Source organism: Scylla paramamosain, chromosome 4, assembly GCF_035594125.1.
Source record: "Scylla paramamosain isolate STU-SP2022 chromosome 4, ASM3559412v1, whole genome shotgun sequence".
NCBI lineage: Eukaryota > Metazoa > Arthropoda > Malacostraca > Decapoda > Portunidae > Scylla > Scylla paramamosain.
In genome coordinates, this window is record NC_087154.1 from 31,852,027 (window position 1) to 31,867,026 (window position 15,000).

At 41.3% G+C, this 15,000-nt stretch overlaps 1 long non-coding RNA gene and 1 other non-coding gene across 2 annotated transcripts in view; one reads left to right on the forward strand and one right to left on the reverse strand.

Moving 5' to 3' along the window:
• The window catches only part of LOC135097479 (uncharacterized), a 143,602-nt gene that overhangs the window by 43,883 nt on the left and 84,719 nt on the right, over positions 1–15,000 (reverse strand). Inside the window, exon 3 of the long non-coding RNA XR_010265737.1 lies at positions 9,496–9,568. This is a non-coding gene — a long non-coding RNA (uncharacterized LOC135097479). The remainder of the gene's footprint in view (positions 1–9,495; positions 9,569–15,000) is intronic.
• Positions 1,216–1,287, forward strand: Trnae-cuc (transfer RNA glutamic acid (anticodon CUC)). The gene has a single exon. It is a non-coding gene; the product is annotated as a tRNA-Glu (tRNA).

Sequence of the window (15,000 nt, forward strand, 5' to 3'; positions counted from 1 at the left end):
GGAAATTGTTTTTTACTAGCAAAAAGCTGACCAAAACACCTTGCAATTTTTTCCATCATTAAAGTAAAAGGAAAAGAAGAAGGTTATGTCTCTCTCTCTCTCTCTCTCTCTCTCTCTCTCTCTCTCTCTCTCTCTCTCTCTCTCTCTCTCTCTCTCTCTCTCTCTAAAATATTTGTTATTTTTTACCCTAACTGTTGGAATGTGATTATGTTTAATACAATATTATTAATGAATATATCTAAAAGTAAAACACGTTCTTCGTAATGGGGGACCGCAGTTTTACTTTACTGCTTTATGTCTGTCTTCATGCTGGCAAAGTTAATCATCCACACATCAATATTTCAAAAACTGAATCGTACATGTGAAAGTGATCGCCTACTGTAGCAATGAGTATATAAAAATTTGAGTATAAGCAGTCTAAGCTTTTTACATACTAGCAAAAAGCTGACCAAAACACCTTGCAAACCCAACTTTTAAGTCGTTGGCATTAAAATACAACAAAATCGTATTCCTATGACTTCTTTGACTTTTAAGATATTTGGGCATAAAAAGACACCATAATGGGTTCACATACGAAAACTCAAGTAATTCGAAGATTTATAAGAGTGCAAAAATCACGTGTTAATGTAAGAAAAGCAAACGAGACTAGTAAATGAATACGTAAATCAATTGAGAAATTCTGAGATGCTACATAAATGAGCTCATAATAAAGCCGGGAACAGAAAGTCACAAAGACACAAAGAGGTGATTGTTGTCGAGTTGAATTCCTTGTCACGCCCTCGCCGCTGATAAAGTTGTCAATGCTCGGTGAAATAAGCTGGCTCACTCACTTTTGTTTACAGTGCAACTTTTTAGCTTTTTTGTTGTCTCCTTCCCGCTTAAGTGACTTGGAGAATTTGCACATAAAGCGATGAGGTGCCTAAAGAGCAGAACGGCGTGGCGATTTGTGGGAAGACGTGACAAATGAAGCAGGACTGTATGTGGGTATGGAAAGGGTGTGCTGAGGTGAAGAGGGCCCGCTCGGTTGTGAGAAGAATGTATTGGGAGGTGAAGGGCATGGTATCGATGTGGAAGGAATGAATATGGGATGTGGAAATTTTATGTTGGTCGTGAAAGATCTGGTGGTGCGCGGAATCTGCATAATAAGGAAGACAATGAAAATTCCTATCTTCACGCTTCCATGTTAATGTGACGTGTGGTTCTAGACAAATATAATCCCGTGTGGTCTAGTGGCTAGGATACGCGGCTCTCACCCGCGAGGCCCGGGTTCGATTCCCGGCACGGGAAGATATTTTGCAAAGGATGTACAACAATGATCACCACAACCACAGACTTTGCGGCGGTCCTGGTGCCCCCAGTGGTAAGTTACTCACGTGACAAATTAAACGTCAAATTATCGATCCCAGAGGTATATAAATAATTCTTAAGCGAAATATTATAAATACTAAAATTTATAGTATGCCAACTCCCATTATAAATCATGTTTACTTCTTGCAACTTGCGTTCCTTTCGGTATCTTAAATCAATGTGTCGTGAAAACACGTGACAAAACGTTACTATTTAACACTGGTAATGCCACCAGTAAACTGTTGTAATATCGTGGTTATTTTGCAGCCACGAATAACATTTTTTTCGATATATATATATATATATATATATATATATATATATATATATATATATATATATATATATATATATATATATATATATATATATATATATATATATATATATATATATATATATATATATATATATATATATATATATATATATATCGAAAAAAATTGTTATTCGCGGCTGCAAAATAACCACGATATTACATATATATATATATATATATATATATATATATATATATATATATATATATATATATATATATATATATATATATATATATATATATATATATATATATATATATATATATATATATATATATATATATATATATATATATATATATATATATATATATATATATATATATATATATATATATATATATATCGAAAAAAATTGTTATTCGCGGCTGCAAAATAACCACGATATTACAACAGTTTACTGGTGGAATTACCAGTGTTAAATAGTAACGTTTTGTCACGTGGTTTCACGACACATTGATATATATATATATATATATATATATATATATATATATATATATATATATATATATATATATATATATATATATATATATATATATATATATATATATATATAGATGAAAAAAGTAACTTCAAAGTTAGTCGCGTGTACGAATTGAAGCGGCACTCAGAGGTCCAGCCCCGCCCCGCCAGTCCATCCCTCCTCACACAAAGGAGCGTCGCCCTATAGGTTTTCAATTACGTTCAAGGCTACGCCGAGACTCATCTCTCATCCACGTTCTGCCTAGACGCGTCCATCACTCAAAGGTCTTAACTCGATAGCAATTATACATCACCCTTGAGAATAAAGAACGATTTAAAATGTCACGCGGAGGGAGGCGGCGATATAATGCATCAACGGAAAGGTCTCCTCCTTCGGCGGCTCTGCCCAGCACACCGCGGTCTTCCTGCTGTGATGGGTCGAGGAGGAATGGGGCAACCGTGTCTTTGGCGAGGGTGTCTTGAGGCACCCTTGGATTATGTCGAGAGACAAGGATGTCAATTGCCAATGTAAGTGGATATCGAGGTGAAGTGCATAAGTGTTTTGTGATTGGCAGTGACATGAATTTCTCCCTCAATAGGATCTAGCTTTACGTGGATTTACATATAAAGAACCAATCTGTGGAATGGCCGTGACGGTACACGCGTCCATCGGATCATACGTTACTATTAAATTCTCTTTAACCCTTGACGAGAGCTTGTAAACTGGCGGCATTTCCAATAGTGTTTTCGACAACAAATGCCTTCCAACACCCTGATCTGATTAGAAAATTATGGCCCGCGCGTTGAGTAATCAGTTGATCCGAGGCTTACGTGAGCGGCGGTTGATCGCCTTGTTCAATGACTGACTAATTGGCTTTACTGAGTGTCGCCGGGAGGCCTGGCGCGATCATTACCTGAGTGGCGGGGCCGAGCGGTGCGTTTGTTGACAGGTGAGTTTGATCAGCAGCGTGTGTGATTGGCTGGATGGATCACTCGAGGCCTTTGAATGTCAGGTTTTACGAGCGAGACTTCCTAATTGGCTATCTTAACTATTAGCATCCTGGAAATGGTTCTTATGATCTCCCCTGCCGCCTTCTCGTGTGCTCCGCGTCCCGTCACTGCACAAAGCATGATGTAACTTTGCCCGCCAGTTAACTATTGATTTCTCACACATCGTTGTAGAGGAACTTCTCCGATACATATGAGCGAGAAGACTTTTTTCCCTCGTATTTCTAAAGGTCTCAGAGTACAAAGGACAAGCATCATTAGCATATAAAGTGTCCTTGTGTCTTCCCAGAGGAATGCGATAAGACGGAATGTGAAAATCTTGGCCATAAGCAAGTCTTCACCCCTTCAAAGCGATTATTTTATCCTGATGAGGAAACTTTGTCGTCTCCCGCGGTCCGTCTACCCCTTGAATTTCCATTTTCGTCAGTCCCCTTTCTCGTAATCGCATATTTCCACTTTCTTCTCCCGCTTCTTTTTCCTCCCCATTCAAACCATAAGCCATCACATTCTCCATTTTCTATGTCCAAAGCTCAACTTTTCCCCTCGCGCGCACCAAGTTCTTTTTTCTTTTTTTTCTTCTTCTTCTCTTGAGCGGAGACTAGACCTAACCCTCGCCCTTCCAATCCCCTCGTCCAAACAGCGCCTTCCCTTCCCTCATTAAAACTCAACCTCCTCCCTCACCCTTATTAAACCAGGGCGGCGAGGCGAGGATTTTAAAGCCGACGTTTGCGATGCTAAATGTATGGCAGCTCGAACCACTCACTGCGCCAACCTGATGTTCTCCCTCGCCTTCCCTTCCTTCCCTTCCACGAACATCTCTTTGTCTCCTTCTGTCTGTCTATCTGTGTGTGGCTCACTCTCCCCGCTTCTCTTCTCTTCTCTCTCTCTCTCTCTCTCTCTCTCTCTCTCTCTCTCTCTCTCTCTCTCTCTCTCTCTCTCTCTCTCTCTCTCTCTCTCTCTCTCTCTTAATAACCTTCAACCTTTAATAATTCACTTCAGTACATCGTAATAAATAAAGAACACATTAACGTACGAAAAATACATGGAACTTAAAAAGAAAATCGGAGTGCGGCGGCGGCAGCCCTCTCAAACTAACGCATTACAACGCAGTTACGCTAATATATATTACAAACCACGATCCACTAATAGAATTTCAACTCGTAACTCGCATTTCCGTGACTCGAGGCGCATCAATTTTACGGAGCTGTCGGTAAAATCGTTCCGGTTTGCGTAGACGTCGAAAAATATCAAGAGAACGATGCTGTCTAAGCCTCATTGACATTCGTGGAGTATAGATTTCCGGTGGCTGGTGCTCGTATATACACAGGCAGCGGTCGGGGCCAGTACAAGCCGTGCCAGCCTGGTCGATGAGCCGGGAGGAGGGGAGGAGGGTTTGGCCAGGGAAGGAAGGCTCTCGCTCTGCCAAATAAATAACCCGGTAATTATTGACGAAACAACCGTCCTTCGCTGATCACCTCAACTGATTAGACGGTGCCAGTTGGTGATCGCGTTCACGTTGTCTCTGTAATTTTGCTCCATTAGCTTTATTGCCTCTCCTTACAATTTCGAGATCTGACTGTCTGTTTGTGTGTGTGTGTGTGTGTGTGTGTGTGTGTGTGTGTGTGTGTGTGTGTGTGTGTGTGTGTGTGTGTGTGTGTGTGTGTGTGTGTGTGTGTGTGTGTGTGTGTGTGTGTGTGTGTGTGTTATTGTGTCGGTGTGTGCGTGTCTGCCGCCTCTATCGTTTAAGGACCAGTTTTATGCCCAGTAAAACAACAACAACAACAACAACAACAACCACGACAACAAAAACAACAACAACAAACAAACAAGAGATAACTACAACAAAGTTCAAGGATTATTTCTTTTGAGCACACCCTTTTATTTCATTGTGATAAGAGAATTGAGAGAAAAACGTACACACACACAATAAATTAACCAAGAATCAATAGAAAAAATAAAAACTTCAAGGGTTAAACTTTTTACAGCAGTACCTCTTTTTTTTTTCCCGTAAAGGATAAAACAGTGGCAACAAAGGAACCGAAAGCAGCCCAAACGATCAATTAGTCATGAAGCATAAGCCACTCCCACACATATTCCGGGAGTCGGTAAAGGTGTTTTTTTCCTCACAGTTCCTCGCTTTGCTGAAACATCCTGGAATTTCTGGCGGGAAACAAAGTGCGGGTGTAAATTTCCTCTTTCTACCTAAGAGACTCGAGGCGCGGCGAGGTGGTGTGTGGGTGTGTGTTTTGTTGATGTTGTTAGGGCGTGGTTAGAGGTCTGGCGGGCGACAGAAAGTGACAGGAATGTAGCATGGCATGTCGATACTAGATTCTTTACAGACGGACACTAACTACAGGCTGTGCGGAAAATACGAGAAGAAAAAGATTCGTTAAACACAATTTCTTTAAAGAGAGGAAGTAAAAGGGCTCCTAGAGGGTAAGTTAATTTATGAAATTCCCTAAGTGATCTGATGCTTCCATTGTGTAACAGTCGAAGTTGTGGGAAGGTGGTAAGGCAGAAAATTGATCCACTAATTGAATGAATGATGAATGGAATGAGACTGCAACACAAAGAAAGAAAACAATAATACAAATATGTTTGCCCTCACAAGGCTGTTATAAGCCAAACTGAAGCAGGAACAAGCAAGAACTACTTTCTTTGTGATAAACGAGTCTGATGTAAGAGACATAACAAGGTTGCTTGTGATGAACGAATCCGAAGAAAGGTATATGAGACAGTAAAGGCGAAGGTCATAGCGCCGCTTCTTAAGGCTTCTTAAAACAGATAATAAAAACTCAAATGAAATTGCTCTCAAACTAGAAAGAGAAAAATCCATTACCATTAAATACTAAAAGGTAATATACAATTCCACAACATATGAAGGCCAATGCTCTCCACGAAGAGAAGTTTATACACACAGCATGTCCTGGGGAGATTAATGAGAGGAAGGCAAGCTGTTCCAGAGCTTATTAGTCAAGGTATGAGAGGCGAGTGGTCTTGGTTAACTTTTGCTTTAATATGGCAGGATACAATGGGGAAGGGAATTAACAAAGTTGTGTGAAGCAGAAAAGGAATGGGAAGATATTTAGTTGATTCGTTGAAGGGAATATATTTAAACGCTTGAACTCTGCATAATTCTCCCTTTCCAACTTCCTGTGACTTGAACTATTGAACAAATCGACTGAATCCCTTTTCTATTTTTTTTTTCATAATTATTATTATTATTATTATTATTATTATTATTATTATAAGGATGAACAATTAAGCAGGCGGACAGAAGAGAAGATTCCCATGTAGCTCATGTTCTTTACTGACACATAAACACACAAAAAAAATATGTAGATATAGATTTTTAAGACAGAAGGTTGTCTAGTTCCTTCTCTCCAACGCCCCTTTTCCTATTCTTTAATTTTAACTCTCTCTCTCTCTCTCTCTCTCTCTCTCTCTCTCTCTCTCTCTCTCTCTCTCTCTCTCTCTCTCTCTCTCCGGTTTGTAATTTCCATCTGACTACAAGAATGATTGAAAATTGTTTGGGGGACTGAATTTTTGAGGATTCACCGTCCGTTTTCTATTTGTGTGTGTGTGTGTGTGTGTGTGTGTGTGTGTGTGTGTGTGTGTGTGTGTGTGTGTGTGTGTGTGTGTGTGTGTGTGTGTGTGTGTGTGTGTGTGTGTGTGTGTACGTGATTATTTTCAACATCAATTTCTTTTTATCAATTTCTTTTTATCTTTTTCGTTGAGCATTTCATTCCGTCCCTCCTCTCTCTCTCTCTCTCTCTCTCTCTCTCTCTCTCTCTCTCTCTCTCTCTCTCTCTCTCTCTCTCTCTCTCTCACGCCGTCAGTACCAAGAAGGGCATTCATAACGTATAACCAATAACCCAATTTTCTCGTAGGGTGATTGAACTACGCAAGGATAGACCGAGGACCGGACTGTTCCCATCGACCCGACGAGGAATATCACACCTCGCGCGCATACACACACACACACACACACACACACACACACACACACACACACACTGCAGGATAATCTAATAGTGTTACAGTACCTGCTCTCGCCTCTGTAAATACGTGCTCGCAATTCAGGACTAACACACACACACACACATACACACACACACACACACACACACACACACACACACACACACACACACACACACACACACACACACACACACACACAAGGCGAACTCTGCTTAACTATTTTTTTTCCCCTCCAGTAAACTTTCCCTCCACTTTCCCGAGAGCGTTCAGCTTGGGCAAATTACAGGGTGTTTCTTTTTTTTTCCCTCTCTCTCTCTCTCTCTCTCTCTCTCTCTCTCTCTCTCTCTCTCTCTCTCTCTCTCTCTCTCTCTCTCTCTCTCTCTCTCTCTCTCTCCCCTCTTCGTTCACTCCTGAGTTTTTTTTGGTTCACCCTGTAGTAGCAGCAGCACCAACTGGATCCAACTCGACAAGTAAATGAGTGAGTAACTCAACTTGCTCCTGCTGCTTTGGGAGTTTTCAATTTTACTCCTCGCTTTCATTTTCCAACTTTTTATTTGTTTTATTTCTCGCCCGTGCCGCGCTGAAGAGCCAGTGAGTACACGGTCCCGGCTCTTGCGTGGCGCACTCAAAATAAAGCGGCGGCGGGACCTGAAGCTGTAACGAGATAACCAGCCCAAGTTGAGCGTCGGATTTTCCACGGATATAAAACAAGGTGTAATTTTCGGCACTTAAGGTGATTGGGGCATAAGGAGGAGAGGTAAAGGAGAAAATGATTAAGGGAGGGATGGAGGGAGAGAAAGGGACATTGTGACGCGTTCAGGGAAGGAATACAGGAGCTAAGAACATAGGAATGAATGATTTAAGGATTTAAGGAAGGAGGAAGGGAAGATACATCGTGACACATACAAGTAATGAGTAAAGTAGTGAAGGAATGAGTGATTAAGGAAGGAGGGAGAGAAGGAGACAGTGTGACTCATACAAGAGAGCAAAGGAGTTTTGGAGTGAACGAGTGAATGAAGGACTTAAGGAGGAGGGAGGGGGGGAAGAGAACATAGTGACATCTTATAAAAGGAATGAGGAAAGGATAAGGAGGGACGAAGTAAAGGAATGAAGGATTTAAGGAAAGGAGAAGTGAAGGAGGGAACGCGACATTGTGACGTAGCTTACAAGAAGGGAAGAAACGAAGCAATGAAGGATTTAAAGAGGGGGAAAGGGAAGTCAGCACTGTAACACGATTTATACAAGGACACGTGTCTCCTGCCTTGTCTGTTTAAGCCTTTCACTGTCTCCATGAAGGAAAGGACATCGGTAATGGCACTAATGTGAACATCAAATATGAAACGTCATTCAGCGCGCCAAAAAGAATGTTCCGCCCTTCTTATTCAAGTTACAGGATGGAATTATTCAGGCGAGGGACGAGTGGTACACGGTGGTATCTGGCTTGCCAAGTACTACATGACCTTCTGCATATTTCAGACATGGAGGAATGAAAAGCCAGGACTTGTGCATATTTCAGGTGTGACGTCATGCAATGCGGCGACCCAGTGAGTGCTGCTGCTGAGACAAATGAGTTAGTTCCCGGATCCTGCTGAGACATGACGGTACTCTGAAAAATAAATGACAATAAATAAACATGAAAAAAAAAAAAACATGGAAAATATGTCATATTCTAGACTAGGTTAGCTAGGTTAGTTATTAAACATTAAGGTAGATTTAAAAAAAAATGTACCATACATTCGTACACATAAGGAATACGTTACCTGTTCCTATTATTCTCCTGTGTCTTTTATCCCTGTGCCATTTTTTTCTTCAGCCACTTTTCTTCATTTCATAACGATGCCTTGCTTCGGAGGGAAACAAAAAAAAATCTCGTCACACACGTCGCTGTTCCTCGTGACGGCGGCGGCAGCTTGGGCTCGGCGACGTGTTTATCGCAAGTAAAGTTTGGGAAGATGTCTCCCAGCAAAGTTTTCCTATCTTCGGGCTGATCAATACTCACAGTGATTCTAAATTTAAACAAAGGAAGAGAAAAAAAAAAAAATACGAATGACGAGACAGCGAAGAACATCATAACGATTTCTTGTAAAAGCACACACGTTCACTTGACAGCACTTAATCATCGTCCTGGCACACACCGCACTCACACACACATAATGACGCGACACGAGGATTAACTACTAATACCGCAACAACTGGCTTGGCTCAGCGGCGCCCTCCACCACCGCGGCTAATGGAGCGCCAGCCCTTGTGTGCGAGGCGAGGGAACTACTGGTGTGCAAGTCCCATTTATTGACGCGTCCACTTCCTGATGTCCACTCTCAGAGGCATTATTGCACTTTAGAAGATGAATAGCAGTAATACATACCCTCCGCCTCGCCTCTGTCTCCCGATCGGCCATCTCGCTCGATAATCAATGCTGTGCTCGTTCAACTGCCACTCTGCAAATACAAGGAAAATATTTATATGAGTGTACGTGTGTGTTCGTGTATACGTCACGCTGGATACTGAGGGTTGTATGAACAAAGACAGTATCGCATGAGAAGATGAATGACTGTTTCCTTTGTATCTTCCAGTCCCATCCTGCTCCTTTTACTGTGTTACGTCATCTCTTTGTTTTTATTAATTAATTTATTTTTCGCATTCACTGATCCATGCATTTTTTTTTATTTACTTTTTTTCTTACCTGTGAAAACATGAGTAGCTATTTCTATTGTATCTTCTTGGCCAATCCTTCAACTCATTTCCTTGTGTTACTTTACCTTCTGTATATTTTTATTTGCTTCACACACTCAATGATCCCGTACATTTATCTATTTATACGTGTCTTTTTTTCTTTTTTTTTATCTAAGAAAGACGAATTATGATTTTTTTCCCTAGGTTTCAAAAATCAGTCCTGCTTCTTTCCTCATGCTATATTCATTTACGTATTCATTTATATTTCTTACTCTCTAGCCCTCTACATTTTTAATCCAAGAAAAAAAAATGTATGATTTCTTTACCATCTCGTCTACCGCTCATATTTTTTTTTTTTTTTTTGCATTACTTTATCCACGTAAATCTCAAATCCTTTACATTTTTTTTCAACTGGAGAGAAGAACAAGCAAAGCACACCAAGAACCCAGCCAATGCCCCTCCGCCCCAACACGCCATCAACACCCATTTCCTTCATTTCTCCCCCATTTCCTCCCTGTAGACCCCTCTATTATCTCACACCAACCCGTTACAAGCCGCCTCCCCTCTTCTCCCCTATTTGCCTAGCATTTTTTTCTTTCTCTCCCTCTTTCTCTCTCACTCTTTCTCGTCCTTCTCCTGCATTCTGTGTCTCCCCTAGTAACTCCTTTTCCTGTTCCTCTCCTTTTCCTCTCCACCTCCGCTACTCTCTCTCTCTCTCTCTCTCTCTCTCTCTCTCTCTCTCTCTCTCTCTCTCTCTCTCTCTCTCTCTCTCTCTCTCTCTCTCTCTCTCTCTCTCTCTCTCTCTCTCTCTCACACACTTTCCCCTCTCAGTCTGACAGCGGCGTCTTCCCCTTTGTTGCGTTGCCCCGGCGAGTGATTTTTTTTCTTCCTCTCTTTTTTTTTAATACCTTGAATCCTGTTGTTGACTCCCCTTATGTCGCCCTTCTCTGTCCTGCCTCCCATCGCGCACTCTCCTCCTCCTGCTGCTCCTCCTCCTCCTACTCCTCCTCCTTTCCGTGCCTTAGTTGTTTTCTTTCCCTCTCTCCGTCTGTCTGTCTGCCTGTGTGTCTGTCTGTTCGTATGTGTGTATGCACGTACCTTTCCCTCCCTTGCTGGTTCCCTATTCACGCCACCCTCGTTCCTACCAGCTGTCTTTCTTGTACCGTATGCCTTCCCTCCTTACCCTCATAACTCTCTCTCTCTCTCTCTCTCTCTCTCTCTCCTCTCTCTCTCTCTCTCTCTCTCTCTCTCTCTCTCTCTCTCTCTCTCTCTCTCTTCCTCCCCGCTCCTGTACGAAAAAAGATGATTTACGGACGGTTCTTAAGAGCCTAGGAACAAAAGGAATAAAATTATGGAACCATGATGGTGCCTGACGTGTGTGTGTGTGTGTGTGTGTTGTGTGTGTGTGTGTGTGTGTGTGTGTGTGTGTGTGTGTGTGTGTGTGTGTTTGAGAGAGAGAGAGAGAGAGAGAGAGAGAGAGAGAGAGAGAGAGAGAGAGAGAGAGAGAGAGAGAGAGAGACAGAGTCAGAGACAGAGAGAGTCAGAGAGAGTCAGAGAGAGAGAGAGAGAGAGAGAGAGAGAGAGAGAGAGAGAGAGAGAGAGAGAGAGAGAGAGAGAGAGAGACAGAGAGAGACAGAGTCAGAGAGAGTCAGAGAGAGAGAGAGAGAGAGAGAGAGAGAGAGAGAGAGAGAGAGAGAGAGAGAGAGAGAGAGAGAGAGAGAGAGAGAGAGAGCGGGAGGGGGAGAGGGGGCCATTAGCCCGAAAGACAGGCAGGCAGGCAGACACAGACAGACAGACAGACAGACAGACAGACAGACAGACAGACAGACAGACAGACAGACAAGCAGGCAGGCAGGCAGAGCAGGCAGGCAGGCAGGCAGGCAGGCAGGCAGGCAGGCAGGGAGACAGACAGACAGACAGACAGGCAGGCAGGCAAGCAGGGAGGCAGGCAGGCAGAGAAACAGATACATATACGAGTACATTCATATATGTACTGTAGCTACATACATATACAATATTACACAGGTTAAGATCAAGACAAGTGATGTAAAAAAAAAATAATAATAGTAACAATAATAATAAAATAGATACGTCTTTCCCCCGTATGCATAAAAATGTACATATACGGGTAATCAACAAATATGTACCGTAATAACTCGAATCATTGCGAATAAAAAGTGCTATTGACATGCGTTCATTAACATTCATTTACCCATATGAAAAGGGAAAAAAGTTCAGTGATTATACATTTTTTTTCAACCTTTTTGTATGTATGCATGCACTTGTCAATTCCCTTTTATCTTTTTAATCTTTTATCAAACTCTTTATCTTTTTTTTTTTTTTTGAGTGCATTTCTTTAGTTTATATGGTCTCCTAATTAATATCTTCCTCGTCATCGCCTCAAGGGGTTCCAATACAAAAACATGACTCCTCGCATTACTCTTAATTAGCGAGGGTGTTTGTGTCTTTGTGGCAGGAATGATGCTTCTTGATATGCTTACTCTTTGTCTGTTTGTCTGTAAGGATGAATGGATGAGTGTATGGATAGTGAGTCAGTCTCTCTCTCTCTCTCTCTCTCTCTCTCTCTCCTCTCTCTCTCTCTCTCTCTCTCTCTCTCTCTCTCTCTCTCTCTCTCCACACACACACATGGCACAGCTGCTTCCTCCTTGTAATCATCATTAACTGCCACTTCCATTCAGGTTAAGCTCAGGATAATCAATAATAATAACAACATTCCGTAAGTTTTTACATCACTCGTCTTGATCTTTACTGAGTGTTACTGTGTACGTTTTTCAGTACGTCTGCTCCTCCTTCGTGACCTATGTAGCAGTCAGTTCCTCAGTATCCAGTCTATGTTTATTTGATCCGCTCAGTTATGTTTGTTTGCGTGCATTCCAGTATGAACCAATTCTCGCTCTTACTTTTTTTAACAGTCTCTGTAATCTGTATTTGCTCTTCTTCTCATAACTGTTTTTGTACGTTTTTTCCCCTCTGCTTCTACATTCAAAATAACTATTCTTTTATTTACTTGTATTCATCCGACTCATTCTTTCCGCCCTTTCTCTTAATGCTTCTTTTAGAAACGGCAATGTTTTCTTTATTCTGCTTTTTTATTTTATTTTTCGTACTCTCCTGTTTATCATTTCAGTACTTGCTCTTTAAAGCTCCCTTATTCCCCCCACTGCCCCCCCTCCCCCGAGTTTCTTTATACTCTCCTATGTACTACCTACCAATACCTCTTAACCTACTTTCATATTGATAAACACGTTCCTCTTTTTACCTTACTATTATTACCATTAAACTAAAGCCAGATATGTGCACGTGTCGTTTATTTATAACCTTCCACCAACCTTCATATTCTTTTTTTCTCTCTAGATATTCCTAATAGTAAAAATTTTTCTCCTCAAGTTATCATTCAACGTAACTTATTTTACACGTTCATTCTTTACCTCATACCAGTCTTTCCTTCACCATAATTGTCTTTATTTCCTTTCCATGTACTCCTCCTTCCTCAGTTTTTTCCCCTCCTTTTCTATTTCTCACAACAGTAAGAAATTAACACAGTCATTGTTCATTTTCGACCCCTTCAATTACCTGTTCATCAAACCTTGAATAACTTTTCTATATAGACCTTTATCTTCCTCCCTTCTTCCTTCCTAGGGTACTTTACTATCTCTTCACTACCCTCTCCATCCTTAAGCTCATCTGCATACCTATGAAATATCTGCCCTGTACCTATTACCTCCAATTTTCCCTTCCGTGTGCTCTCATTCCTCCTCTACACTCGCCTCGGCAGCAGCTAAACTAAGGTATTTCTATCCATTTTTCCTTCCAGACCAATTACTTCGGAATTTCTCGGAAGGAGCTTAAGGTATCCGACGTGAGGAGGCTGTGTGCGTGAGAGAGAGAGAGAGAGAGAGAGAGAGAGAGAGAGAGAGAGAGAGAGAGAGAGAGAGAGAGAGAGAGAGAGAGAGAGAGAGAGTCGCCGGCGGTGCTTGCTGTGTTATTAAAGCTGCTTGTGGCATGTTCTGAGCGGCTTGATGTGGCAACCTGCAACAGGCCACCCCGAGAGACACAGAGACAGAGAGAAAGAGAACCTGCTGATTATTTACAGGCCATTAATACTGTTCTGCATTATCATTCTAGCTCAGAAATGACGTCGCATATTACAAAAGGAGGAAATGCAGATGATGTACGAGGCTGGGATGCCACTCAAATCATCCGACGCTCTGAAGGAGGAAAAAAAAAAATTAGAGGAAGATAAGGGGAGGAGTCGAGAGATTATGAACAGCAAGGAGGAGTAATGTCAAGGCTGGAGTTCATTATGATGTTCGTGTGGAAATTATAATGCAGACTACAAAGGACGAAAAGCAAGTGTTGTGCGAGTGTTTGTCTGATCTACACTAATAATCTGGACGGTAAATGGTTAAGAAAGAATATGGATTAAAGGAATGTGATTACAGATGCGACACGCTTGGATAAATCTAACACTCGAGATTAAGTGAGATTAAAGAAAGGAGGAAACATGATAATAGATAAATAATAAACCCCACAATAACGCTTATATGCAAGTAACAAACGAAAAAAAAAAGTGAGAAAAAAATAGATTAGATCAACTGACTATACATAACAACACGACAAAAATAAATATACTACACGAGTTAGAACATACAAAAGTAAAAACAAACTATAACAAAAGATTGAAAAAAAAAATAATAAACCATTAATGACACCGTGACAAAAAGACTAATAAGCAGGTGCAAAATTCACTCCCATAAAATAGAAGACTGAAAGATAAATAAGTGCTCTATGAAAGTGAGAAAATAGGAATCTGGTTCGCATTGGAGTCATTCAGATTATTCCGAGAAGCAGTCATTGAAGATATTTTTAGCAGCGGAGGCAGAGGCGGCAGTGGAGGAAATGAGAGAGAGAGAGAGAGAGAGAGAGAGAGAGAGAGAGAGAGAGAGAGAGAGAGGAGAGAGAGAGAGAGAGAGAGAGAGAGAGAGAGAGAGAGAGAGAGAGAGAAATACACACACCAATGGACGGACAGACAGACAGACAGAACACACGAGACAAAGACAAGAGGAAAACAGACAGTGGCACACATACATTACATACACACACACACACACACACACACACACACACACACACACACACACACACACACACATAAGCACACATAAGCACACGCACA